Raw genomic sequence first — 27,497 nt, 5'->3', positions numbered from 1 at the left:
GCTGGCTCACATCTGTGTGTCTGGCCTGGTGGGCAAAGAGGGCCTCTTGGAATTAACGAAACAGCTTCACCTTTTCCTTAGGGCAGGGCCTGATTCAGGAGGGAGGATTTGGGAGGACTTCGCTAGGTTGCTATGCGAAATCACAGTCAGGGTTGGTTCAAGGAATGTGCACAGTAATCTGTGTTATTTTCACAAGATGCAAGGTCTCCAGGATGACTTAGAGGGAGGAAGAAGCAACAAATTGTAAAGATTCTCCAAGGCTAATTTGTCCCACGTCATTTAGATATGGTCTTGACTCGTGCTGAATCTGTTTAAGTATTGACTTCATTCCAGTGCCTCTTCAAAGTGCTGCAAGAACCAGTAGAATTGGTGTGTTTTAAAATGTTTAGTTTTTGCATCGTCACATCAACACAGCCCTAGATTTAACCCAAAATAGTAGCTTTCAGATATCTAAAAATTTGCAAGTGGAGACCCAAGGAGAATAACAAGAAGATATGCTTGATTTTTACTGCTTCATCTTAATTAACCTGTGACTTCAGATTTTCCGGAGGCAAGAAACTACTCTCTGAATTGATTGCCATGCCATCCCTCTTGTTTCATCTGAGGTCGTCTTTCCAGAAGCCACTCAGCACCTTTTGGGATTGAGTGCTGACACTGCATGACATTCAAAAGGCAAAGGCACTGTTGATGCCCTGTGTGCACTCATCACATGGTGAGGAATGAGAGGGGGAAGACACTGATGTCTCAGGAACCCTGAGGATGGACGTCTGGCTGGCCTGCCAGAGAGCTTCTCTTGTAGATGCAGGAACTACAGCCGTTCATTTACATATCGACAGCTAAAATTAGTTGTGTCACCCCACCTAGTTCACCATAAAGAAGAAGCTTCAGATTAAAATCAGATTCATCACTCCTGCGGGTTTACTTGGTTGCCCCTTGTTACCAGGTAGAGGGGCTATAACACTGTGTAAGTGCAAATGTTAAATCAGTATTAAGAGCCAGTGGTGTCTCTCCTATATTTCTTACTGATCAGATAATTTTCACTAATGTCAACATTTATAATAAGCCAGTTGACATATACTATTGTTATTTGCTTGGAATATTCTCAGTTTATCTATTTTTTATTTTTTTTGACTTAGATAAGGGTAATTTTTTTTTTTTTTAGTTATTTGTTTAGGCCTTTGTGTATTTGATCAGAAGAGATTTTTGAAAGGAAGGCAGCAAAGCTGTAACAAAGTCAGTATTAAATCCGTGTTTCTCCTTTATCATTTGGTTTTTAAGCTTCTAAGTGACCTTCTGTGGTACCACATTGATGCTCATCTTTCATCATGAGCAGCTCTGAGTAATTTATGATAAATAATGAAATGTTGTTTCCTACAGTGCACTGCAGATGGCTGAGTGTTACAAAAGTCTAAAGAGCTCTATTACTTCTAAATGATTAGATAACACAAAAATGTTAACCCTAAAGAAAAAAGGTCCAGTAGCACATACTGCTTGCTAAGCACAGTTCTTCCTGCCTGGTACCTTCTGATAGGCTCTGTGCATCTGAACTCTGCAGGAACTGGCGTCTGAACAGTTCTCTTCTGAATAGCAAGGAGAGGTTTATGCCTTTCAGCTAGTTGGGTTGGCTAGGAGCAATAGTGGTTTGTTTATTTGGAGTGGGGAAGGGAGGAACTTGCAAAATTTGTTTACAATTTGAAACCTTTAATTAACTTTAAACAATGGTGTTACCAGTGGCAAGGACTTGGATGCTAGGATGCAACAATTTAAAATGTTTTGTTTGAGCACAGATATTGAAAATGGATATTAAAAAGCAAACATTAAAATGATTTTATCAGAACAAAGCTTTATAGATGCTTTAAAAAATTATATAGATGTTTTTTCAAAATTAACTCTTATCAGTGTTGCATTTTCTCTCATCCACATGTACAACAATGGAGACATAGCAAACATATATCTGATTTGTAACTCTCAGCTTTCTTGTCATACTCTGTAGTGTATTAGTACAGTTGTTAAGTGTTGTCCATAGTGAATATGTGTGTTCTCATCCTTGTTGCCATAAAATAGCTGCATATCTAAGTGTTAGGGTTTGAAGCCTTTAATTGCCAGGTACAGAAAGTCTTTATGTACTACATCCCATTGTGAAAATTGAATTAAATTGCTGGTCAGGGAGCCCTTTATACTGCCAAGAGAGTGTCTTTGTGAGCAAAACGTAGAGAAGGGTGGTCTTTGGCCAGTGGTACTTCTAAACTCAAACACTTTGCTGAAGTTTGCCATAGAACTTCCTCACATTTCCCCAGACATTATCACTTTGCCAAATGAAATCATCTGTTCCCCCTACTAGAACTACTTTCTTTCTTCCAGATATCAGCTATGAGGTATGAAATGAATTGCATAAAAATAAATTACACATACTGCATTTTGGAAAGTGTACCCTAGCTGTCCCATCAATTATTCTTCACTGCTGTGCTGGGAAGTCCATTTTAACCTCAATTATCAGTTGCATGCAATCAGTTGAACCTCTGGACCTTGCCAAAATAGACATGGTTTCGTGCCAGGAAGATCAGGCTGTTTGAATGTTCTAGAATACTTTTGCTTTAGATGAAAAAGGGTTGTTGTCCTGTCCCATGGGAGAGAAAGATTCAAGGAAAGAAAGCTGTTTGATGCATGGACTATATGGCTTCCCTTCTTGACCATCTACCGTCTAAAGTTTGGTGTAGGTAGCACTGTGGTATTAGCAGTACAGTCCACTTCAGGCATCTGAGCAAGGACTCTGAAGTTTATAGATTATCCAGGATTTTTTAAAAATAAATAAATAAATAAACTTCTTTATTTATTTGGCTGTGTTGAGTCTTCGTTGCTGTGTGCGGGCTTTCTCTAGTTGCTACTCTTCGTTGTGGTGCGCGGGCTTCTCATTGCGGTGGCTTCTCTTGTTGCGGAGCACGGGCTGTAGGCGCACGGGCTTCAGTAGTTGTGGCGCACGGGCTTAGTTGCTCCACGGCATGTGAGATCTTCCCAGCCAAGGGTTCAAACCCGTGTCCCCTGCATTGGCAGGCGGATTCTTAACCACTGCGCCACCAGGGAAGCCCTATCCAGGCTTTTTAAAAATCTCCATATGCCTAGTCTACCACTTCCTCTTTGATGCTCCACCATGTTATAAACTGTGAACAAAAGAATCTGATGAACAGGAGGTGATTTCCATGGAGCCTAGGGAGAGGCTAGAGAGTCTTACCCTAAGGAAGTTTATATTTCTCTGTATAAGCTTGTTAATTCTTACTTTTTTTTTGCTTCCAAGGAAAATTGGAAATAAGATAATTAGAAGAGTGGTTTTCAATGGGAGAAAAGTAATTAAGGCACAGTGGGAAGGCCACTGGGCCTGGTTTAGGAATGTAGGCCTCCTGCTGTCACTCAGTTGTTTGATACCTCAGGGCAGACTCCTCAAGCTCTAAAATCTCAGATTTTTCTGTAAATGAGGCTGTTGGACAAGGCATTCCCTGAGTGTCCTTTTGGCAAAGAATCCCTGAGGCCAAGTTATAAATTTGAGATGAAAATATTAGTGGAATTTTTTGATTACTAATTCTGCTGGCTTTTTCCCCGCCCTACCACCAGCCCCCTTTCTCTCTTTTTCCCTCTTCCACATAGGTAGGCATACATACATATACACACAGGGGTATTTTGGGGGCGGGATATTTTTGGTGGGATATTTTGCAGTTCAGGATTTAGTAACCCCCATGTTTCAGTGTGCCTCATAGGTGTGACTTGATTACATCCTAAAGTCCAGGGACCTTTGCTTGTTTACAGTTTTAAAAAAGAATTCCTTATCCTTCCCCTGACAGATGTAGAGCTTGGTAGCCAGCTGTAGGTCTCTTACTGCAAAGTATATATAGACATACATAGAAAAGTAACTGGATGCCAAAAATAGAGGTGTGAGGAGGCCCTCAGGAGTTACTGGCGCACACAAAATATTTCGTTTGGAAGTATAAATAAATTCATCCAGTTCTAGATAATAATCACAATATCTTTCTCACTGAATTAAACAGAATTCCTAATCGCCGAATTTTCCAGAGTGTTACAAGAAGAACAGAGGACTAAGGAGCGCTGTTTCTAAGGCAGTATTATCAATGTGTCTAAGTGTAAGGCATTATTTCCTGGCATGTTGGTTGGCATGGGGATTCTGATATCAGAACGTGGTTCCGTCTGTTAGATGTAACCTAGCTGTGCGTTAGAGCACAGCTCTGACCCGGGACAGAGTCAGAGTGACATTAATTCACACCTGAGGTGGCTAATGTTGATAGTTTACCTTCTTCTTAGAGCACCTTCCTTGTTATTAAATAAGGCATGTTCAGTATAGAAAATTAGAAAATATAAGTAGTAGGAGGAGAAGTCAACTGAGTTCTGCCATCCAGAATAAGAGAATGATTATCTTTTTGTTGAATATTAGACGAATTTTTTCCTCTGTGAAAATGTATTTTTTTCAAAAATGAAATTATACTCTAATACTCTTTCAGCCATCTTTTTGCACTTTATGTTAAAATATTTCTTTGTCCAAATATCTAAAACTCTATCTATAATGTGGTTCTGTGCTGAAGTATATGGCCGTACTAAAATGTAATGAGCTTATCACCTGTTGAGAATTTAGTTTGTTTCAGTTTGGTCATAATTATATAAAATTCTACCCTGAACATCCACAGTATGGAATGAAAACTTTTGGCCAATATATGTGCCCCAAAACTGTACGTTTTTCATCTGAATTCCTAAATTCTCAACCAGAAAGACTGAGCAATTCACTTTCCCGCCATTGTGGTGTCAGAATGCCCACTCTTTCCATAACCCCTGCTTCCACTGTTGTAGGCGTTAACCTATCATTGACCACAAAACAAGCAAACCCACAAAAAAACCCTTTGCCAAGAGGATAGTTTTAAAACCGTATCTTGTTGGTGTTCTGTCTTTCATTTCTCTAATTCAAATGAGAGTAAACATTTTAGATAGTTATTAAAATGGAAGGTGGATTTTGTTGGGGAGGTTCCCGGGCCTTTCGTGTCTGCATGCACTGTGTGGCCAGGTGCCTCTGCACATCATCTGGGGCTTCATCCCACTGGGGGTGCTGCAAGGAAGAGCTGAGGATCGAAAGTACTAAACTGCCCAGTGTAATTTAGTAACAAATTTTCCTCCCCTTAAAACCCAGAAATAGTGTTGTGGATAGAAGGTGGGTCACGGTCATGGTCATAGTCACGAGGAGTCAGCAGATAAGGAATAAGGTGCAACTCTTCTTGACTAAGTGACCTTAGGGGCTGCAGTGCCTTGGGTTATTTGCCTAAATGTTAACCTCTATGTCAGCCTGTACTAAATGTTAACCTGTACTTATATAGCTAGTAAGATTCTGATAAAGAACACAAGCCTGAACACACACATACGCATAGACCAAAAATAATAATTCCTAAAAATCCAGAGGGCTTCCATTGTAACTTTCTCCGTGAGTACAGACAGTGCTTGGGGACAGTCCCCACGCCTTCCATCCCTGTCCTGTCCAGGATGTCCTCAGTGTTCTGCTCAGGAGTGTTTCCTTTCCACTCTTCTGCTTCATGGTGTGGATGTTGAGCTGGAGATGAGGCTCAGCTTCCAGGAAAGAATGGCGTCTTCTGCTCTGCACCTGGGCCTTGTGCCAGCCGCTGCCTACTGCTGTTCCCATTAATAAGTGCCATGGAAACCCAGTGAGCTCCAGGGGTGGCAGAGAGGTGGGTGAGCAGCAAATCACTAAAAGACCCTAGATTTTCAAGTGTCGCATTATAAAAGTAGAACTGGCTGAGAAGGAGCAGGGCCAGGCCAGCATCCTGTAGCCCCCTGCTTTTTTTGGCATCTGCTTCCCTTTGGCTGAGTCTTCTCCATGAGGAGCAGGGAGACTCCCTGCTCCAGTTTTCTGCATGCATTGGTCGGGCTGAGATGCCCCTTCTCTGGCATATCACTAACACTCAAACAAGAAATTGATTAATTTGACTTGGATTAAACAATGAGAATCTGTTACAGCTTTGCTGATTATTGACAGATCTGTCCTTTGAGCTTTATGGTTTTAAGATCAATTCAAGTTGCCTTAGCATCTGTCATGTTGTCCTCTTTTTTTTTGACATTTAAAAAAACCTCAAAAATGTTATATCACAGATTGATAAATTCTAATGACACCTCCAAATTGACAGACAAGCATATTGAGATTATCAGTTCAAGTATCCTCAGCAGTCTTAACCTCAGCTGCCCAAAGGGAAAGTCTACCAGTTTAATCTGGCGGATTGTTTTTTGGATTCCATTTAATGTGGATGTTAACTTTTTGTTTTGTTTTTCCGCTATCTGATGCTATTACCATCTAATTAGGTTGAAAATCAGCTATTAGAATTGGAATGCATTTAAGAGTTGTTATTTTTCTTCTGATCATAGTTATACTCTTCAGGATGTGACTTATGGTCTGTGTGTACACGTGGGAGTGTGTGTACTGTAGAACAGTGGTGGATGTTAAGTCTGGAAGATTAGGTTCAATCTAAATTTTGCCCCTTATTGGATACCTGAGCTGGATGGAGTCTGTCAATTTCCTCATCTGCAGAAGCTGAGATAATGGTTACATCTTAGCACAGAATGCTGCTGTGAAGTGGATCTGACAAACCAAGGTGCTGAATAGATTGATAACTTACACACTGATAGCCAAGGGATGTTTGGATATATGAGAATTGGGGCAAATTGAAGTCATTATGAGAGGCCAAACTTTATGTCACGGGGTAATGTTTTCCTTTTGGGATATTTTGTACAGTACTTAGGAACGGATAGTTTGCAAAGTAAAATTCAAGCTGGAAAGCACTGTAGAGAGGAAGAGACTGATGCTGTGAAAATGTAAATCCTACAGCGGTGTTGACTCAAAAAATAATCAGTCTCCGGGCATCAGGACATGAATTTCTCAGCCTTTGAGAAAGGCAGACTCAACGAGCATGCCCTTTCAGTATGATTGCCCCAGAAATGTGGGATGCTCTGTTTGAAACTGAGCTCTGTGTCAATCCCTGATGTCTCAATTTCTGACACGCTAAACACAAGCAGAGAGAAAATGTGCTTCTGAGGAGTGGAGAACCCTCTCTCTCATTTTCTCACTATCCTGTCTCATGCCACTTCTCTTCATGTTGATTGTTCTCAAGAACTGATTCTTAGTGCTGAGTAAAGAACACTTTTCTAAAGCATTTCTTCCAAAGTGTATCTTGATAGATTCTGCACACTATAAAGCAGGATTTCATTTGCTGAGATGATATAAGATGACTTATGTTTCTGGAGAAAGCTAAAATTTATCTCATTGACTTTTTCCTATTCTCATTTTCCTCTTTTCTATATAAATATATAAAAAAAATCTGAGTATAGTAGATTTAATTTCCAGAGGATGAGACTTGAGGGCTTTGTTATCTCTGTTTATATTGAAACATTGTGTGATTTTAAAATGTTTATTGTGGCTTAAGGGGGAAATGTATCTGTTCAGATGAGTTAGTGACATGAACAAGCATGCCTGATTCCTCTTCCTCACAGCTCTTATCCAGAACCTTCATTTTGCAGTGACTTTTTAAGCACCTACTGTTTGCCAGATGCTGTTTTAGGTAGCCGGCTCCTGGGCTGCCGTAAGGATGAAGACTGACTCAGGCATTGACCCCCTGCAGCATTCTAGTGGGGGATTCATATAGGAACACATACATAATTTCTTGCTGATAGCTTCTTCCAGGGAGAAATGCTGAACAGGATTATAGGATAGAAAGTTTGAATTTACATAGGCATTCAGGGAGGCCTTCGCTGAGATCATGGTTGTTGAACTGAGTCCCAAGTGTGAGAAGAAGCCAGCTATGGTAATACCTGGGACAGAAGTGTATCAGAAAGAGAAAAAATAAAGTTGAAAGGGCTTGAGGGACAGAAAAATGGCTGGTGTGCCTGGTCATAATGAGTATGTCTAAGAGTGGTAGGAAGTGAAGTGTGAGAGGTAGACAAATAAAGGCCCTTAAGGAACTTGGACTTGATTATTGTGATGGAAAACCAGGGGGGGATGTAGGGAAGAGAAGGCTTTAATATGTGTTATGTTTTTATCCCTCTGGATCCTGTGTGGAGCTGCATTCTAGGGACTGCAGTTGCAGACAAGAGACAGGTTAGAAGGCCATTGCAGTGTTCCAGCTAAGAGATCCAAGCAGCTTAGACTAGAGTGGAGACAGGTGTGGTGGGTGTGATGCACTGTCACATTGGATGTGCCCTACAGATTGGGAGAAGGACTTCTGTGAAGAGAATGTGGGGTGAATGTCCTGAGTAAGAGGGGGCGTGGTGGCATCACTAACTGAAATGGGCAGGATTGAGAGAGGAGCAGGATTTGGTGGTGGGGTATAGAGATGAAAGTTGTTTGAAGCATCCTGTGTTGTCTATCCTTGTTAGATGCGCAAGTGGCTATTTTGAGATGGTAATTGGATAGAGAGTGTAATGGAGGAGAGTAGATGCCTACTGAAAGAGCAAACAAGAAGGGCGGTGGTGCAGGGGAGTGGATATGGTACCTGTATCAGCAGGGAGGGGATACCCAGCAATGTGAATTGGGAGGAATTTCTCATAGTTGCAATGCAGTGAGGACGTTTTCCGTAGTTCTCAACCCTGCTTGCATTTGCATTTTGAATCCCATGGGGGAACAATAAACTATATATATATATATGTACCCATGCTCGGATCTCACCCTAGACCAGTCAGAATCCTTTTTTAAAGGGGGCAGGGGAGCGGCAGACTTCAGTAGTTTTTATAAAGTTCCCCAGGCGATTCTATTGTGTTGCCAGTGTTGTATGGGCAGCTAGATTAAAGGAAAGGAAGGGATGAGCTGCTAATTCCTTTAGGGAAGTGGCTCTGTAACTAGGGAAGTGGAAGCACCTCAGCAGAACCTACAACCTGTATCCTTTGAGAAGAAAAAGGGTAGAAATGAGGGAAGGCCAAGTGCTGCAAGGCTGGGGATGGGAATCACATGGTCCCTACTGGCACCAGTGGCTGGAAACAAAAGCCAGCCAAGGTCCTTTGTTTGCTGTGGTTGCCCGTGTCCGGGAAGCTCAGGAGATGGCCCGTAAAGAGGACAGCAGTGAGAGGAAAGGGAAAGGGTGGATTTCCCACGTAACACCTCCCCGACAAGCCAAGCACTGCAAACACTTCAGCCCAAGGCAAGGCTCCTGTGACAATTCTCAGACTTAGATCCCCTCTCCATCTCTAGGGTTGGCTGAATCTATCATGTGGGCAAAATTATTTACAGAAAACCTAAGCTTTTCTTCTCTGTTAACAACTTGGCAGTAATTTTCATTATAATACCAGCATTATTAAAGGCAGAGTGAAATGGGTGGTAGTATCATTTGATGTGAGATATTTCAATAGGTATCCTTACCTTTGTCCAGTAATTCTTCCAGACTTCTCTCTGAAAGGAGGGAAGGAGTGGGGAAGGAGGGGAAGGAAGGAGGGAAGGAACGAAAAAAATGTGTTCGTACATTTTGTGTGAGGGAGTTCGTCACACAAATACATACTTGAAAAGGTTTGCTAACACAGATTTTTAACAATATAGGCATTACTTTTTTTTTTTTTTTTTTTTTTGCGGTATGCAGGCCTCTTACTGCTGTGGCCTCTCCCATTGCGGAGCACAGGCTCCGGACGCGCAGGCTCAGCGGCCATGGCTCACTGGCCCAGCCGCTCTGCAGCATGTGGGATCTTCCCAGACCGGGACACGAACCCGTGTACTCTGCATCAGCAGGCGGACTCTCAACCACTGCGCCACCAGGGGAGCCCCTAGGCATTACATTTATCTTTAAAATCATAGCATGGGAAAACATTTACCATATAATGTGAAGTGTGGAAAGTAGGCTTAAAAACCGTATATAACTGGTTATACATGAATCTCTTTGAAAATAAGCATTGGTAATACGCAAAATTGTAAAAAAACAGCTCTTGCTGAGTTATGGGATTATGGTCAACTTTAATTTTCTTACATTTTTCACTTAAATTTCATTTTATCTAATTTTAAATTTCCGTAAATTTTCATGCAGTTCGGATATCCTGGGATTTTAATAAGAACAGAAGTTGAAATGGTATTTTAAAAGAGATTGATAAATATGTTCTTAATTTTACATGAGTTTAATTTTGAATTTTGTTATCTGATTTTCTAAATTTGGAATAATAGTATCTGCCTCTCAAAGGTGTTACAAGAACTGAATGGATAACCAATGAGAAAGCATGCTGTATAATCCCTGGTACGTATTAGAATCCCTTCAGTATTAATGCATCACTGCCAGCACTGCTAACAATGAACTTTATTCCATGCAAGTACTGTTTTTCACCTAACATTCTGTTAGTTAAGGTGAAATAGTAAAATTGTTTCATCATCTGTGCTCATTGATATACTGGTCATTGGTGAAAAGGGGCATCCCAGAGGGATGAACTGTGGTTGGGTAGGCCGTCCATGGCGATGCCATTGCTCTTTGCCGTTGATTGGTTTAGGAGTGGGTGTTGTTCTGGCCAAAGAGAGTTTAAGGGGAATGTGCTGGAGGCAGCAGGAAAGGATTTCTTATCCAAATTAAAGGAGGGAAAGCCATCGGAGAAATTGTGTGTTCTGACCTATATTTGCAAACTTTCAATGGGATCGTGATGCCTGGAGCTGCTGCATCCATGCCGGGACCATGCAACTGTAGGCCTGGGTATGAAGGCCTGACCCTTGATGACTCCATGGAGCTGTGAAAGTAATCAGAGTCTGTCTGCCTTTGGGCATCTTGTTGAGTAAACAGTCTTAACAGTCAGTCTGTAGGCCTCTGATGGTCAACCGTTTGTCATATGCAGCCAACAGCATTGCCGTTGATGCCACCTGTGGAATTTGATACCTGGTTCTCTAAAACAAATAGAGAAGTAAGGAAAAAAAAACCTTTGTGTCTACTTATTTTAAACATGTGTGACATCAAACTTTTTTCTTTTAACACACCTTTTTCCTCCTATTAACGCCTAGCTAACTTTGCAAAATAACTTAATTTAATGTTCATGCAAATTTACTGCTCTAAGGTACTCCAGAAATCAAGCCAAATGGATTTGGGAGAGTCTGAGAACCTTAAACAAATACATTGTGAATTACAACTCTGCAGAACTCTGTATCAGATATTATGTCCTCAAGTTTAGACAGCATACCTGATTATGCTGAGATTTTAAAGTGTACACTGATTGCCACTGTCACTGAAATTTTCCATTAGCTGGATTTCTGTGAAATGTTTCAGATGTTTACATTCTGATAATACAGAAATGTAGAGTTAAAATTCGGCTACCCTGAAATTTGTTTGTATGTTTTATATGTGTAATTTAGAGCAAATTTTGCTGCCCCAGGGAGGAAATGTTACAAACGATAGCTAGATTTCCTGGTAATTTGAGAAAGTGCTATGTAAACATGAAAATATACAGGGCATGTGTTATTATTTATCCAGAAATATAACTGAAATATACTGGTTTATTTTCAGTTAGAAATAGTAATAATAGCAAATGAAAAATTTTAGAAGGGGCTTTGCTGGAATATTTTTTCCCCCTCAGGATCATACAAGCTTTTAATTTATTTTTAGCAAGTATTAGTCAGTGATATAATGAATACAAGTAATATATGACGAAATTTAAAGTTTAGGTGAAAAATGAAATGTTTATTGACATTTAAAGACAATTCCCTAACTCTCTCTTTCTTCTCCTTGGCGAGGAAGGGACCTCTAGACAAGAAATCCTTGATGGGTGTAGAGAGAGTGCAAGGTTGTAGTAAGTCAGACTGTCTTGGGATCCTAAAGCAGTCACATGATCAGAGTGATTTTGCTGATGTGGTCCAGGGTAGAGGCCGAGAGGCTGTCTCTTCCACTCCCTGTGAAATAGAAGGAAGCAGGTTGCAGCCGGGACTTCCCTGTGCTTCCAGCATATAGAGAGTCAAGAGAACAGGTGATGCGAGCTCCAGAAAGAACATGGGCAACTCGTACAATTTCTTATAGGCAGCATTGGGTTTGTCTTAACAAAATATATACTTTATATATCTGAAATCTTCCACATTGGATGGTAAAATGTTAATTTATTAACTCTTCAAATTAAATGGGACAAACTCAGATAAGTAACTCTAAAATTATGAGGAGATTGCAGAAAATGTTAGTCTGTTCTGAAAATTACCTTCTTTTTACAAAAAGAACACAAGCGATACCCAAATGGTGGTTACCTGTAGGCACACTGAGCCATTCGTTTTACTTATGCATTTACTCAACCTGACAAGAGTCCCAGAAGGTATATATCAGTATGTCCATTTTACAAGCAGGGTAAGCTACTTTCCAGAGGTGTAGCAGGGATTTGACACTTCTGCCCCGTAGAAGAAGGCAGAAGAGGGCTTTCTTGAAATTAGCGAGGGAGTCTCTGCGTATTTTGTGAGTGTTCTCTCGGATCCTCCTGTGACTGATCTCACAAAGGCACTTTTCCTTAGAGAAGCACTTCACAAGCATGATTCTCAAGCTGATTTCCTGAAGCAAGATTTGCTTTCTAAATAAAGAAAAGGGACGAAGAGACTCTCTTGAAATCATGGACAAGTGCTGGGAGAAGAGGAAAAGCAGTTACAGGTCTGCTTGGTACCGAGGCAGCCCTGGCCTGCAGGGTCAGGAGCCTTGAGTCAGGGTGGAGGTAGGCCAGGCGGTTCACAGGAGGCCTCGGGTGCAGAGTGCGTTTGCCTGTGAAGTGGTTACAACCACTACCTTTCCAGCTGTACAATCTTTGGCACTGGAATTAATTTTATGTTCTAGCTTCCTAAAGGAAACCAATGAAAATGTAACAATGTCAACAATAACTACACTGTTTTGAGCATTTTCTGAGTACTTATCATGGATTATAGACAATATCTCATTTAATTCTCAATACAGCCTGACGGGGTGGGTATTATTATTACCTCCACTTCACCGCAAAGGAACTTGAAGCGTAGAGTAGTTAAGTAATTGCCCCGCGTTCTCCCTGCTGGTGATATGAGGGGTTTGGTTTTGTAACCAGGATTGTGATTTAAAGATCTCTTTTCCGTTGCTTCCCATGAACTGTTCACTTAGACTCTAAAATATTTCACAAGATGTCTGAATTATGTATAATATGGCACATAAGGAAGTGAATTTTTTTCTTTTTTTTGGTTTGTTTGTTTTTCTTGCAGACTCAGAGCCCCTGTCTGCTCGGAATGGGTGGTTTTATTCCAGTCACCATCTGACCCACAGGTGCCCGGCATGTAATTGTATCTCAAAATCATTTCCAGATATGCTGGAAACAGCTATAGGACCAGCTGTGTTTCTCATAAAAGATTAGGCACAAGTCATGTATGAGGTTTTTCTCTACTCTAACTCGTGGAAGCCCAAGCAGTGGGTTAACGTGATAAAAGAAAACAAAATTAAATAAGCTGGTGTAAACATAGCACGACTGACTTCCAGAAGGGAGATAAATGTTGCATGGAGACATCAAATCCAGCCAAATTGCCGTCTCTGGTATTTCTTTGTGGCTAATAGTGCTTATTTAATATAGGTTGAAAGAGAAGAGTGTGCTGAGAACCAGTATATCATGTGGTCAGCATTGCACGGTCTCAAACACTCGAGTGAACCCATCTGGAGGGTTTCACCCACCAGGGCCCAGCAACCTCATTAGCTGCCTCTGAAAGGCCTGGCCCAAGCAACAGTACAAATCACTGTTGTTTCAGGGCGATGGTGCAGAGTGAGAAAAAACAAACATGCTCCACTGTTTGTTCCTTTCCATGTAAAAGTCTAAAGATGGTTGCAGAATGATTCAGTGATTCCAGCAGAGCACTGGGTTTTCACTCTAAATATTTGCATCAGTTATCAATGCTTCTTTGGAAATGCTAATCAAGAAAGGACATCCTGGGCTTCCCTGGTGGCGCAGTGGTTGAGAGTCCTCCTGCCGATGCAGGGGACACGGGTTCGTGTCCCACTCCGGGAGGATCCCACATGCCGCGGAGCGGCTGGGCCCGTGAGCCATGGCTGCTGAGCCTGCGGTTCCGGAGCCTGTGCTCCGCGACGGGAGAGGCCACAGCAGTGAGAGGCCCGCGTACTGCAAAAAAAAACCAAAGGACATCCTATGACCAAGGTGACAAACATGAATGTATCTGCCTTTGAGACTTCAGTATAACACAAATTTGCATCCTCATGGATTCTCAGAATTTGGAAGAAATCAGATGGGCTTCTAGTCTAATCGTCATTCTCTCTCTCTCTCTCTCTTTCTCTTTTTTTTTTGTTATGCCGTGTGGCATGTGGGTGGGATCGTAGTTCCCCAACCAGGGATCGAACCTGTGCCCCCTGCACTGGGAGCGTGGAGTCTGAAGCACTGGAATTCCAGGGAAGTCCCCCTAATCGTCATCTCTTGTTTGAATCTCTTGACTGTCCCCTGACAGAAGTGGCTGCCCAGCCTCTGCTTGGACTCCTTCAGTAGCAGGGTTCATGGTCTCCTAGACTTTCTTTCTATTATCACATGATGTTAATCATTAGAAGAGCTGTCTCATTCTTAGTCAGATTCCACCTTCTAGCCCTGTTACTGAATCTACGCTCTGGAGCCAGAAGACTGAATCTATCCCAGTTCCATGTGGCAGGCTTTCACATGTGTGAAGACCACAATCTTATTTGTCCTGCACCTTTTCATCTCTAAGATAAATCAGTAATTTCACCTTTTTTTTTTTAAAAAATACGGCAGGGCTTCACATCCCCGCAGCATCCTGGATGCTGTCTTTGGGAGTGTAGTAGTTAATCCTAAACTTTCAAGCCACCTCCCTGTAATCTTTGGCAGTCTTCTCTCAGCCTAAGTTTCTTTAAGATCAGGATTTCACAGCACCTGCCTCAGAAGGTTGTGAGTGTTAAAAGCACAGTCAGTGCCTGGTAAATAGTGCTTAAAAACGATAGCTGTTGTTCTTGTCAGTTTCTCTTGTGAAGCCCTGGACTGAATACCTCCAGACCAGGACCATCCTGACCCTTTCATGCAGTGTATGAGCTGTTCCTCCCAGCTTCATGTCATTCATGAATTTGGCATCCTGCGCCATTATCTGACTTCAGCAAAAAAGGAGAAGGCATTCGTTCAGCCTGATTTGTTCTTCATGAATCCACATTGGCTCCCAAGTGATCACTGTTTCTGTTTTTTATGCATTCACAAATCACTCTTCATTTTTTTTCCTAGGTCATGGATTCTGTCCTCTTCCTCCTCTTGCAAATTACTCTGTAATTTAATATCTTCAGAGTTCTTTCGGCACCTTTCTCCTTCTCCATATTCCTCCAGGTTTGTGGAGCATGCTCTTACCTGCAAATCCTCTGGTTATCTGGGTGTGTTATTTCTTGGACCACAGCTCTGAGTTTTAGAGGGTTGAAGTGTGCAGTTCTCTTTTACCAGACTACCTCTGGCCTCCCCACAGAACATGGAATCAGAGTGGAGCTGAAAAACTATATTCTGTTTCACATCTGTTACTGTAATTCATATAGCCCAAGCAGGAGACAGAACAATGTCCTTGTTAGATTCAATAGAACATAACTTAAGGAACTCCTTTGGTTACTCTTATACTTTTATTACAATTTTCAACTCTTTCTGGAGTTGCATTTTCCCCGTTTGGTTCTTATAGGCCATTACTGCTTAATAAACAGTTGCCCTGTACCCAGTTTTCATGTTTTCGTCATGTCTTTAAAAAATCATCCCTTATACTATGGCTGGATTGGCACTTTTTTTTTTAAGTATTAGAATATTTTTATTTTTATTTTATTTTTTTAACATCTTTATTGAATTATAATTGCTTTACATTGTTGTGTTACTTTCTGCTGTACAACAAAGTGAATCAGCTATATGTATACATATATCCCCATATCCCCTCCCTCTTGAGTCTCCCTCCCCCTGTCCCTATCCCACCCCTCTAGGTGATCACAAAGCACCGAGCTGATCTCCCTGTGCTATACAGCTGCTTCCAACTAGCTATCTGTTTTACACATGGTAGTGTAAATATGTCAATGCTACTCTCTCAATTCGTCCCACCCTCCCCTTACCCCCCTGTGTTTGTGATCACATAATTGGAATTTGCCTTTTGAGAGTCTTCCAGATCTCTTGGGCCACGTTTCCTTTATTAGAGGAAGCCCTGTACAAACATAAGTAGACTTTAAATATTTCCGTAACCTTAATTTGTTTGTTCATGTTTCTTTTAAAAAGCCTTCCTGATTGGATTAAATTGCTTGGGGGTAAGCAAGCTCTTCTAGATATTCTCTGTCTTAGTTAACTTCATCTTTAAAAAGGGGATAATAATGTAATAACCTCAAGAGTTATGAGATTTAAATGGGTTTTATTATTCATCCATAACTGGGTATCGTGAAACACTCAGAACAGTACTGGGCATATGTTCAGTGAGCACTGGCTACTATTGCTGTCATCATCATCATTTTCATTGAAAAAAGAAAATTTCACTCTGAAACAAAAATTAGACCCTGTTCTTCCATACCAAATGCAGCCAAACGTTCCTGTTCCAGATGCCCTCATCTCATCCTAAATCACAGTTGCCATTTCAATGAAGAGCTAATCCTTCATTAGATCAATATCACTGGGGTACTATTTTATTTTATTTCATTTATTTATTTATTTATTTTGCAGTACGCAGGCCTCTCACTGTTGTGGCCTCTCCTGTTGCGGAGCACAGGCTCCGGACGCGCAGGCTCAGCGGCCATGGCTCACGGGCCCAGCCGCTCCGCGGCATGTGGGATCCTCCCGGACCGGGGCACGAACCCATGTCCCCTGCATCGGCAGTCGGACTCTCAACCACTGCGCCACCAGGGAAGCCCTGGGGTACTATTTTAAATAGGGTGTTTGGAGAAGGACTGTGGGGAGGTGGCATTTGAGAAAGTTCTGAGAAAGCCAAGAAAATATCTGCAGAAAACGTATTCTTGGCAGGAGATCTTGACATGGAAGTCTGATTGTCCTCTCCAAAACCAGCATGGCGTCCAGTGGGACTTGGCATGGAGTGAAGGGGGTGGGGACAAACGGCAGCACGTGATGTCTGGGAGCTAGCCAGGGTTAGGTTACAAGAATTTTGAGTTTATTCTGTGAGAGGTGGAAAACAATTGGAAGCTGCTGAATAGGGATGTAACTGGCATGTGTAGAAAACAGGCGACAGAGCGGCATGAGTGGAAGCAAGGAGAATGATTAGAAAGCTGTCTCAGTGGTCTGGCCAGATGCTGTGGACATAAACCTGAGTAGGAGCAGAAGAATGGGTGTGAGGTGTTCTGATTTGAAAGATATTTTAAAAGTGGTGTACGCAATAAAGATTTGTGTGGAGCAAGCGTGGGCAAAGGGATTAGGGAAAAAGAAATCAAGGATGAATTAAGAGTGTTTTGTCTGTTTATTTAATCTATGCAAATTGAGTGAATGGTAGGGTTACTAAGAGGACTACTGGAGTAGAAGAGATTTGGAGTAGGGAAGTCAGCAGTTTGGTTTGGGACCTATTAAGTTTGAGATGCCTGTTAGACTTCTAATACAGTATGTGTTCCTAGGAAAAGTAGCACCATTAGAAAAATTTTCTAGATTCCATTTACCTCTGGTGTCACACCTGACACGTTTTGGGGGGAGGAAATGAATTATTTAGGGAAAATATAAAAAGTTTAAACAAAATAAGCAATAGATTTGGCTTTAGAATCTTTATTTGCTTCTTTTAAGAATTATAGGAGACCTGCATCCACTACTTAAAAGAAAACACAGTAGCTTCCAAATGTACATGCTAATTAGAAGCTCAAAGCTCTGTTTTTACTGCTTTAAGAGAAAAAAACAATCCTCACTGTATATTGTGGTGACTTCTCTGGTAGAGAGTGAAATAGGCGATGATGATGGGAATTTCAGATTATAAATGCTTAGTAATTCAAAGTCTTAGAACATAATATCAGCACATACCTTACTGAAGGTTAAATTTTAAAAATATATGTGTGTTTTTGTTAGTTCATTCACATATATATATTTTTTAATGAAGTATCAACTTGGTAAAAGAAAAAAATGAGATTTCTAATGAGAGGATCTCTAAAGGAACTGATATTAAGGAAACTGTGATTTTTAAAATATGTTTAGCTGACAGTATTTAGATTAACTGAGTAACTGAGGATTAACTCTTTTTGACTCTGAACATGGAGCTGGATTGTACAGAATTACATCTTCCTTTGGGGAACTAATCTTAATGGTTTTTTTAAAATGGTGGGTTTTTTTTAAAAACTCTTAGTTTAAACATCAAAATTACAAATGCCTTGATACCTTTCTTTCCAAGTTTTCGAAGTTGAGGTTTAGAAAAGTGTCATTTCAGTATTAGAGACTGTGTCTTAAGACACTCTGATTTGAAGGTTTGTACAATGAGATGACTTTGTTTCAAAGAACAAAAGGAATCAATATACATAACTGTGTTTATCATTACTTATTTTGTCTTTACCAGATGCTTCAGAACACAGGGGCTCTCCTTAATTTGTTGATGCTTCCATACATGATGTAGATAATCTTCATTTACATACTGATCAGTGCTCTCATCATTCCAAAGTTCCTTCCTGATTGCTTGATAAGAATTCTACCTCAGATATGTCTTGAGAAGACCGTCAGGTTATTTCTATTTTATACAGGTATATAGAATTAATATTAGGGCTAGCCCCCTTAACAGTGGAAACATTTCAGTTATGTAATACTAATATAAGAAAACATCTTCCTTAAATGTCATCATGTGATACCCCAATGATATCATAGTGAATATTTAAGGAATTTTATCTCTGGGCCTGGTCCACACATTTTTCTGGTGAGTTGGTAGTAGGGTAGGGGATGTTTATGCTTTTCATGTATTGCTTCCTAATATTCAGTAGTAGGACTAAAAAGATACTGCACACCCTTTTTTGGCAAGCAGTCTTGGAGACTTGGTTGAGTCTGATTCTGTTACAAGCTGATTCACTGACTTTGTACAAATTATTTCACCTTTCTAGATATCATATTCCCCAGTGCTTTCAGATTATGGGGTTAAAGTGAACGATCTTTGATATATCTCTTTCATGTCAAACCATCTTTGTTCTTCTTTGGGAATGGGAAGAAGTGGGCAAGTTTGTCAAGCTCAAACTAGAAGTTTGGGGATAAAAAAGAGAGATAGGGCTTCCCTGGTGGCGCAGTGGTTGAGAGTCCGCCTGCCGATGCAGGGGACATGGGTTCGTGCCCCGGTCCGGGAAGATCCCACATGCCGCAGAGCGGCTGGGCCCGTGAGCCATGGCCGCTGAGCCTGTGCGTCTAGAGCCTGTGCTCCGCAATGGGAGAGGCCACAACAGTGAGAGGCCCACATACAGCAAAAAAAAAAAAAAGAGACATACTAGATCTGTAACTCCAGAAGCAGGGATCAGACCACCTGTGGTTAAGATACTTACATGAGTTCATCTCGTGGTGTCAGCTGCTGACCACTAGAACTAAGTCCCAGTGTTGGCCTGAAAGGAAGTTATCTGAGTTATCTTTTTCATAATGTTTTCATAGTAGTGGTGCTGAGGAGAGGGAGGTGGTGCTGATAGTGGTGGGAGTGATGGGGTTGGTGGAGGTGATGGGAGTTGCACTAGTTTCCTAGGGCTGCTGTAATAAAGTATATACCACAGACTAGGTGGCTTAAAGCAACAGAAATCTATTCTCTCAAGTACTGGAGGCTGGAAGTCTGAAATCAAGGTCTTGGCAGGTCTATGCTCCCTCTGAAGGCTCTAGAGAAGAATTTTTTTCATGCCTCTTCTACCTTCTAATGGTAGCCAGCAATCCTTAGCGTCCCTGAGCTTGTAGATTCATCACTCCAATCTCTGCCTCCTTCTTCACACGGTGTCTCCCTGTGTGTCTGTGTTTCTATGCCCAAATTTCCCTCTTCTTTTAAGGACAGTCATAACTGGATTTAGGGCCCACGCTACTCCATTGTGATCTCATCTTGATTACATCTGCGATCCAAATAAGGCCACATTCTTGGGTTCTAGGTGGTCATGAATGTGGGGGGAGACATTATTCATCCCAGTACCTGGGTGGTGGTTATGGTGGTGGTAGTGGAGTTGGAGTGATGGCGATGACAGTCGTGGTGGTGATGTGGTGAGGCTGTGAGCCCTAAGGCAGGGTGACACCTGAAAGTCAGGCATAGTCGCTTTTGGGGTTGCTTCACTGTAAACAGGTATCCCCCAGCACACCCCCATGACCAGGGTGAGCTAGAGTGGGGTCTGGTTCCTTATGGACTCTCCTGAAGCCTTCCCTCTGCCTTGAGATGATGTGATCTACATAACACTAGCATAGGAAAGGGATGCTGGGCCCCTCAAGTGTGATTGGCACAGTTGTTTTCAATTACGAGCACTTAAAGGGTGTTTGCTAGAGACTTTTTTGTGGGGGTGGATTTAAAAGGATTAGTATATTTAACACAAAATAAGTAAGAGGTAATTACAAGCAAGCACGACCACAGCCTAAAGGAATGCCTCTGAGGTCCACACATCTCCACTGAGTATCACCCTTCACTTGATCGCATCTTGGTGTGGATGGTCTATTGCCGTAGCTCACTCCCACACAGGCTCACAAGGCAGAGTTCTCCTGCGTACACAGAACAAGGCTCTGGCTCTGCCGTACCCTGAAGTTGGAGGGTATTTTACCTGTTCCATTTGAGCTGTTTAGCTTGGGCTTCCATCTCACATGATATGCACTCAGTTGTAGCAAAAATGTTTATTGCACGTTGATCCAAGTTTGGCTGCAAACCTGTGAACAGTTCTTGACACACGAGTTACTATAGAGAAACAAAGAATGGCGTATTGGCAATGCCTTAAAGGCTCTTTGAGAAGTGAGGGGAGGGAGAAGTTAGTTGTATCCACATGACACCGGTGCAGATTCTTCTCTCTCTAGGAATGAAGCAAGGTTTATGTCTACAAAGCCATTTCAGTTTCTTAGAGAGTAATAATGTTTGAATATAAGGCACATAACTTCTAAACAAAATAAGGAAGAGATAATAAACTCTTGAAAGAAAATATACATGATGCTTCTGTATTTCATGTTTGAGATCTTTTTTTCTCTTCTATTTTTTAAAATTCAGATATAATTGACACATTGGTTTTGGGTATACAAAGTAATGATTGGCTATTTGTATATATTGTGAAATGATCACCATAATAAGTCTATTGCCATACGTAGACAAAATTTTTCTTCTTGTGATGAGAACTTTTAAGATCTACTCTTTTAGCAATTTTCAAATATACAGTAAAGTATTATTATTACCCACAGGACATACTTATTTTATAACTGGCACGTTGTACCTTTGACCAGCTTTACCCATTTCACCCACCACTAACCCCCCATCTTTGGCAACCACTAAGCTGATCTCTGTATCTGTGAGCTTGTTTTTTTTTTTTTTTACATAAACGCTGATCATACAAAATTTGTTTTTCTCTGACTTATTTCACTTAGCATAATGCCCTCAAGGTCCATCATGTTGACAAAGGGCAAAATCTCCTTCTTTTTTATTGTTGAATAATATTCCATTGCATGTATACCACATTTTCTTTATCCATTCATCCAACACTGGACACTTAGGTTGCTTCCATGTGTTGGCTATTGTGAATAATACTGCAGTGAACAAGGGGGTGCAGATACCTTTTTGAGTTAGTGTTTTTGTGTCTTTCTCTTATTTTTTACAAAAAGTTTTACACGTTCTGTCCTTGAATTGTTCAGTGGCCGTAAAATTGTAACTCTTCTTCCCCTTGATCTAAAATTTATAAGAGTGTTGTTTAGGATGTACACTAAAAAGCCCTGTTTTTGGAATTTTTCAAAAATATCTACATGGCTCTTTGTGTTAATGAATAATTTTTCTGGCCAGTTTTCTCAGTTAGCATTTTTAGTGTCAAAACTCAGTCTCAGATCCTGCAGGAGGACGTTTGATGGTTGTGGCAGGTGATAACCTGGGAATCAACATCCTTTGCCATTCTCTAATCTACTCCTCTTGCTGTTCACCTACCCGACACCAAGTGAAATATCCTTTTTCTGTTCCCCAGCTCTAGCCTGCAGCAAAGGGCAAGGAAAAAACTAACGAAGGCGAGAAGGTGTTTGGAAAAGACGCAAAAATCCAAATCCCTTCAATAGTGATAACGTGAAACCAAGCCCTTGCAGGCTGGATTCTTGAGTGTTCAAAGAAAAAGCACTTCAGAAAATTGGATTAACTCTCATCTATAACCTTAATTAAACAACATACGTTAAACGTAATCCACGGAAAACCACAAACTGTTCCACCTTGCGTATTTTTTAAACGTAGTGATAACACCAGTTCTTAGACCAAACTACAAATCTCCAGTGTCACCTGTTTATCTGGGGTGCATTTCTTGTCCTGCCATGGTGGTACTTGCCTACGCAACTGTGTTGGCGTGAATGCCACACGTGCTCTGGGAAACAAGAGCTGGAGAGCACAATTGTTTTGATAAACTCCTTCTTAAAAGAAAGTACGTTTTTGCTCTATTCTCATTCAAGTAAAGCCAAGTTACTCAGTGGAATTCATCCTTAGAATAAATGAAAATTTGTGCCAGCAGATATTTAAAAAGTCCTTTTCATTTGGTTGCCAATGTTATGATAGCCATTTCTTTCCCATCAATTTGATTCATGCCAGATGTGTCCTTTGCGAGCCTTACTCCCACGTCTGTGTCAGCAGCGCTGCAGAGGTATTTTGGCATTTGACCAAATAATTGCAAATTGTCCCAATTATTTAACTGGAGAATTCATGTATTTTTGAGCTAATAACGGATTTTAAAAATGGGATTTTCAGGTAAAGCACTAACGCAGATGAAAAGCCTGCTGCTGTGTGGCTCCTGGGGGTTCACCAAGAGCTCTTCCTGCCCCTCCCTCCATCCTCAGGAATCACTCTCCCAGGACGCTGCTTTCATCTTTCCTCAGCTGGTGCCTGAGAGAGATTTTTACAACTGTATTGGAAGGGCCCTCTGCACAGAGTCGCTGTTTTGTGGGTTGGGGCTTGGGGAGGTTGGGCGTGGCACAGTCTCACTTGCTGCTCTTGATTGGGCTGTTGGTTTGCGTGTGTCTTCAAGTTTTAACACAGACTTTCTTTTTTTTTTTTTTTAAATGAGAACATATGATAGGACATTTCTTCCTCAACTACTGCTGTTACTGCTATTATTGTGAAAACCATTCCTTCCACTTCCAGCCCTCCCCTGTCCCCCACAGAAGATTCTGTAAAGGACAAAGGAGCACAGTTAAGCCCTGCATTACTTGCCGTGACTTTGGGTGCCTGATAGAGAAGCCTGAGCTAGAACAGCATCTGCTCTGTTTTCTTACCAAAAAAGGGGGGGATTCTTATTGCTTATGTTAGAGTTGTCATTATGCATTTGAAACGTACTAAGAGAGTAATCAGTATTAATTACCAAAGATTAGAAAGTGCAGGCAAGTATAAAAATGTAGAAAATCTCAAAAATCTTATTCACCAGAAAAAAATATGTTGTTAAAATCTTGGGATAATATTTTCCAGATACTTTTCTTTCTTCTTCCTCATTTTTGTTTGGATTTTTGTATTTTATTCCAGCATCTGGTGTATTGTATACATGAGTGTATTTGGGTGCGTACTAGTGTTTTTATATAGAGAGTATTATTTTGTACTGACTGCTCTAAAACCTGCTTCTTTCATGTTTTAAAAAGGCTGGGAGGGGAAGCAGAGTGCTATCAGAAAGATTATGTTAGAATGAATGACCAGGGAAATCCTTTTTGATGAGTGACATTCATGGTGAGATAATTAAGGTTGAGATCTGTTCATGCTAAGAATGCAGAGAAAAACACTGCAGAGAGAGGTAATAACAGCTGAGAAGGTCTTCCTGTGGGGAAAGAGCTGATCTTACTCTTGCATCTGAAAGAACCATGGGCTGAAGCACAGAGGAAACTAGGATGACAAGATCAAAGTTTGGCAGGGATCAGATCACCCAGGCACCTTCTAGGCCAGGCTTATTTCACGTGATATATTGTGACTGTCTTTCCATGGTCAGTATTCTAAAGGCAGTGGAGTGTGGTGTTAAGAGCCTGGCCATTGGAGTCAGATAAATCTGTTTTGTAAACTCAGTCAAGCTAATTAACGTCTCCAAGTCTTAATTTCCAAATCTTTAAAATGGAGGTGGGTGGTTATAAGGCACTACCTGATGGGGCCATTGGGAGGAAAAGTCAGATAATATGTACAAAGCAGTGAAGAGCCTGGTACCACCTTTAATCAGTTTTATGGCTGAATTTGTTCAAGGTACATTGCCAGGGTAGCCAGGGGCTTGCTCAAGAAAGGTTATTTAGCAGAAGCTATAATGGAGCTTCAAATAACAAAGCATTGAAACCGGCAATTGTCTTCTTTACCACCTTTGGAATAAAGAGGCGAGATGCTCCACTGGCTGGTGTCTTCATTGCAGAGCCAAGTGCTATTACTGACTTTTACGATAGTAAGGGCAGGATCTTGGCCTTTCCTACCCTTTCTCACCTAGCACCGTACTCAGCACTTTTGAAGTGGAAGATGGTCAGTGAATCCCTGTGGAATGAATGATAAGCAATCGTGCCCCCATGAACCTCAACCTTTCCTTTTCCAGAAGGGAGATCACGCTTTTATTCTGATGAAGACTCTATGTATATAGAAAAATTGAAACAGGCTTTATAACATGTTAAAAATATACCGTGACTTTTAAAAAGGAGGTTGAAAATCTGTAAGATTATATGATTCTATAAGAAACATTACATACATCCAGCGCAGCTGCGGCACATGTTCCTACTGGTACAGCTCTGCAGACTGTCTAAGGCGGCATCCTAATGACTGCCCCCTTCTTCTGAAGTGCCACATTGGCTACTAAATATGTCGAGGATCACCTCTGCATGTGGCGTCAGTGTCGACATATTAATGGTGATTTTGTCTGGTTTGTAAAAGTATGAGTATTTAAATATTCTTGTCTGTGTTTCTGTAATGAACACGTATTATCCTTGTGATGAGAAAAATAAAATGGAAGGCAGTTCAGAAATAATATCCTTTAATTGTTTTCACCCAACTCTTCATGCAACCTCACATTCATAGTCCTAGCATTTCCGACTCCAAGGGCCGTATCCACATATTTTTTAAAGATTTTTAAAACTAAAATCTGCTGGATCTTCCAAATACTGAGATCTTAACACTGATGTGGGTTTCAGTAGGGTACCTGATGGGTCATTCTTTAAATATGCAATTTGCTCTCAAGGGACATGAATTTTGATTCTTACTTTGGTCATTTACTAGGCATAAATTCTTGGGTTTCATCATTTGCAACGTTGGGAAAGCAGTGCCTCCCTTATGTAATTTATAGATTATCTGATGATTCAAACGTGATACGAAAGTACTTTTACGCTATCGATGCAAACACCGGCTGCTAGTTTTTGTTTTGATTCACTATTGTAGTATCCTAAGAAGGCCCAGGCTTAATTTTTATCTAAGATCACTTGGGCAAATATTTTACACTAGGATAATTTATGATTTATTAAAACAGTTTGCTCTTCATTAATGGACTATTCTCTTCGGAAATTAGGTATTAAAATGTAAATTTTTGTGGCAACAGTGGGATGTGAGCTGCAATGCTTCTTCATAAAGAGATATTTTTTTGTATTTTAAGCATTAATCAGACCTGGGGACCTTTGCTCTTCTATCCTCAGACCAGCAAGTGCCCATTTTTAGGTTAGGCTGTGCTTGAAGCTCAGTGTTGAATATAGAAGCGTTTCCTCTGCTCACGGTTAGTCAGCTGGCTTGGAGAGCTTGGATTCTTCACCATGACAAAATTGCAGAAAAATACTGGGTCTTCTTAGGTAACCAAAAAGGAAATGAAATGGGTGTTGATCAGCTAGGAATTTACTTCTTCAAGTTTTCTTAAAATCATTAGTGCAACCAGCTTCTAGATACTTCTTAATTTCGTCTTTCACCAAACCATATAATGTCAAATAATGTTTGGAAAATACCTTTGGTGGTCAGCTATGGGTATTTTTTGAATCAGTGAGTAATAAGGAGCTACCTGACACTGTTAAATATGGAGTGTTGGTTTATCACACCAGTAAATGAGTCAGGAGGGACTACTGAGCTAACTACCTGCTGGGACACCCTCTCTCCCCATACTGGTAATACTGGAATTTATCTAGCACCTCTGTGAGATTCCTGAGATCCTCCCACCTGCCAAGGAGACTGGAAAGAAGTGTGATAATTGCTCTGGCCTCTGGTCATCTGGGACATCAGAGGAGCTTTGGGGTTTCAGGAAATGCTTATTCCTCTGCTCTCAGGACAGGCCCTTGTTTTTCTGTCAAGATGAGAGACTCCCTCTAGTCCTTTGCTGCCCAATAGAAATGTAATGTGAGCCACATATGTAATTTAAAATTTTCTAGTAGGCATAGTAGAAAAGTAAAAAGAAACAGATGAAAACAATTTTAATAATATATCTCATTTAACTCAGTATATCTAAAATATTATGTCAACATGTGATCAGTACAAAAATTATGAATTGAATATTTTACACACTCTTTTGTATACTAAGTATTCAGAATCTGGTGTGTGATGTATACCTGTAGGGCATCTCAGTCCGATGCACTATTAGTCACATTTCAAGTGCTCACTAAGCACAGGTAGCTACCACATGGGACAATGCAGGTCTGGTTTATTCCTTACCAGCCTAGCCCGTAGTAGAAAATGCCACTTCCATGTAACAGCCTTTTCCCCTCAAGTAATTATTGGGCATCTAATATTTATCCTGTTTACTATGTTTTGGTTCAGTGACTGTAAAACTTGAATTTCAATCAATGACTTAAATTCTAAAAAAGATAGCACATAATAAGTAATATAACTAAAATGAAGTTTCCGAATATCTGTTACTTGCATCATATAGAATCTGTTGGATATGAGTTTTTAAAAATTTAGAGGGTAGCTTGGGATCATCTGAGTTAAAATTGTAGGCTCTATGGAATATAAGGCACTGGCTTTGGCGGGGTTCTGGGTAGCATCACGAAGTGTGAGACAGTTATTTTCCAAAAGTAGGTGAAATCGAGGTAGAAGGATGAACTCATGGGACTGCCATTCAAGAGATGTAGTATACTATTGGATGCCAGACACAGGAAGAATTTATTAATGAGGATGGCTATCAGCACAAACTCTAGTGTAAGGGCAGACGTTGCCAGTTACAGACATCAATTTGTTTTTGAGGTTCACCTTTCTTGGGCATCTCCTGAAGTTACGTGAGGATGGCCTACTAGCAATGCAAAATAATAGTACTGCCTTTTTTACCAAGTGCTTACTTATGTTAGTCAACATTCTAAGGGATTTACCTACCTTTTAAAACTTAATTTTCACAAGAAATGTCACAGAGGAGGCGCTATTATCATCTCCATTTAATGGGTGAGGAAATTGAAATATAGCGATGTTAGGAAATGCGCCAGAGATCACATGGATATTAAATGGAGGAACAAAGACTTTG

At 40.8% G+C, this 27,497-nt stretch overlaps 1 protein-coding gene and 1 long non-coding RNA gene across 3 annotated transcripts in view; one reads left to right on the top strand and one right to left on the bottom strand.

Moving 5' to 3' along the window:
- The window catches only part of NRG3 (neuregulin 3), a 1,063,293-nt gene that overhangs the window by 12,952 nt on the left and 1,022,844 nt on the right, over positions 1–27,497 (top strand). The window lies entirely within an intron of this gene.
- Positions 11,819–19,936, bottom strand: LOC141276752 (uncharacterized). The gene is made up of 3 exons (XR_012326742.1): positions 19,781–19,936; positions 19,431–19,487; positions 11,819–11,887 (listed from the first exon to the last, which is right to left on the bottom strand). It is a non-coding gene; the product is annotated as an uncharacterized lncRNA (long non-coding RNA).

Source organism: Tursiops truncatus, chromosome 16 (genome assembly GCF_011762595.2).
Source record: "Tursiops truncatus isolate mTurTru1 chromosome 16, mTurTru1.mat.Y, whole genome shotgun sequence".
Classification (NCBI taxonomy): domain Eukaryota; kingdom Metazoa; phylum Chordata; class Mammalia; order Artiodactyla; family Delphinidae; genus Tursiops; species Tursiops truncatus.
The sequence above is the reverse complement of the archived record's forward strand: the minus strand, read 5'-3'. Positions and strand labels throughout refer to the sequence as shown.